This window comes from Octopus bimaculoides, chromosome 10 (assembly GCF_001194135.2).
Source record: "Octopus bimaculoides isolate UCB-OBI-ISO-001 chromosome 10, ASM119413v2, whole genome shotgun sequence".
Lineage (NCBI taxonomy): Eukaryota > Metazoa > Mollusca > Cephalopoda > Octopoda > Octopodidae > Octopus > Octopus bimaculoides.
In genome coordinates, this window is record NC_068990.1 from 21,286,756 (window position 1) to 21,289,259 (window position 2,504).

The window sequence follows — 2,504 nt, forward strand, 5'->3', positions numbered from 1 at the left end:
GACTTAATCCCTTTGTCTGTCCTTGTTTGTCCTCTCTATGTTTAGCCCCTTGTGGGCAATAAAGAAATAAGAAACATTAGCACGCCGGGCGAAATGCTTAGCGGTATTTCGTCTGCCGTTACGTTCTGTGTTCAAATTCCGCCGAGGTCGACTTTGCCTTTCATCCTTTCGGGGTCGATAAAATAAGTACCAGTTACGCAACTGGGGTCGATGTAATCGACTTAATCCGTTCGTCTGTTCTTGTTTGTTCCCTCTATGTTTAGCCCCTTGTGGGCAATAACGAGATAGGTATTTCGTCTGTCTTTACGTCCTGAGTTCAAATTCCGCCGAGATCGACCTTGCGTTTGATCGTTTCGGGATCGATAAATTAAATACCAGGTGTGTACTAGGGTTGATCTAATCGACTGCCCCCTCCCCCAAAATTTCGGGCATTGTGCCTAGAGTAGAAAAGAATATGTTTTTGTTTCTCAATGTTAAAATTTTTTAATTGCAAAGCAGAAAAACATCTTTAAAATAGTCAGTGTTCAATAATATGAAATATTATTTAAATGTTCACAACTTTCAATGATATAAAAAGCATGGAAGTCAACCAGGCAGAACGACAAACTTGACCATCAGAAAATAAGACGTCATCAGTACTTTAAGGAATTAAAAATCAGATCCGTTCCCGGGAAAATATTATAAATACACTGGATTCTAAAAGACACCATATCAAGCGAAAATCCCTGCACACGACGGAAAAAGAACCACAGAAACTATAGTAAAACCCATCTTTTACTATCTTTATTTCTCCCTTGTTTTTCTCTCTTAACTCAGTATGACCGAACCTTTGGTGATCCATATTTCTTATCGATCACTTCTAACACTATTGAATTTTGTACAAGATTATCCACATTTTTAATATTACCGAATGTTGCGAACATTTAAATAATATTTGATATTCTTGAGCATTGAATCTTTTAAATATGAATTTTCTTCTTTGCAATTTAAAATTTTTACCACTGATAAACAAAAAAATATTGTTGAAACTAGTCTGGTAAATAAATTTGTTTTTCAAATTCAGGTGCATTTTTAATAACAAATTTTTCTATATTTCTTTTCCTGCGTGGAAATACACCCCCTGTTTTGTTATATTTGTACATATATAACTTCGTAATTATCACATCCAGTCATCATATGTCTATGAGCATATATCCAAGATAACATATATATATATCCATCATTGTTTGTAGCCATGATAATAAACCTATAAATTTGTATGGCAACAGGTATATAGTCCTGATAGTCATTATTAACTGGTCATTATATCTATAGGGTAGGACAGAGGTGTCCTTGGTCTGCTGTCATGTTGACTCAATGCCTTCCAGGATTTCCTCGAGTTTATCGACCTCAGAATATATTTTAGCTGTAGTACGTATTTTATAGACCTCTAGGTTCTGAACTGTTAGGTAACCAATACGGAATATGAGAACTGCACTTAACACCGACTATAGATTACAGATGAGATCAAGGCACAGCTGGAGAACTTACCTGTCAACATTTACAATAGGACCGACCTACATGCAATCTTATACGCAAATTAAACACGTGATATTTCTAAGAATGGATAACAGTGAATCATAAGAGCCATGCTTCGAATATCATTGTTGATGGATATCCATAAAGAGGTAATAAATAACGGAACGGAGTGAAAGAATTGATCGCGCAACACCAAAAGTGTAAAGTCTGATTGACCGGACAAATAGCAAGGCTACAACAGGCTAATTCGTGTAGTTGTCGACTGTTATTCAAGAGATTGGCAGACATCACTTTGAAAACATCCAGGGTGATGTGTAGATGAAAGACTGAAAAAGTTCAGGTTCCAATATGAGGAACGAGCAATCAAAGGAACTAAGGAAACGCATTGAAACCAGCGATGTAGAAGGACATCATAATCTCTGGCTGACAGATGCACAGAGGGATTTATACGATGGCCTTGGGCAGTCTCCGTCAGCGAATTTTTTTCTTTTTAAACTACAATTAAAAGCTAACGCAAAGCTATTTCAAGAGAACATTTGGGTGCAGCTTTTGTCACCATGCTTGCACGTGAATACATCAAATGTATCTTTACATATCGGCAGCAATATATTCAAATTAATTATACTGCATATAAGTATCAAGTACACACACACACACACACACACACACACACACACACACACACACACACACACAAATATACATGCATATATACATATATTGATATATAAATATACAGAGGAAGACATACACACGATCACACATGCACACACAGTACATATATATTTGTACAACTACGCCTGTAGGTGGATGAATATATGTATGGATAATTTCGTTTGCATGCATGTGTGGATACGTAGTACGTATATGCATATACATACATACATACAGGTGCACGCACAAATATGTATGTATACACGTACATTCATACATATAGGTGTACGTACACACACACACACACACACACACACACACATATATATATA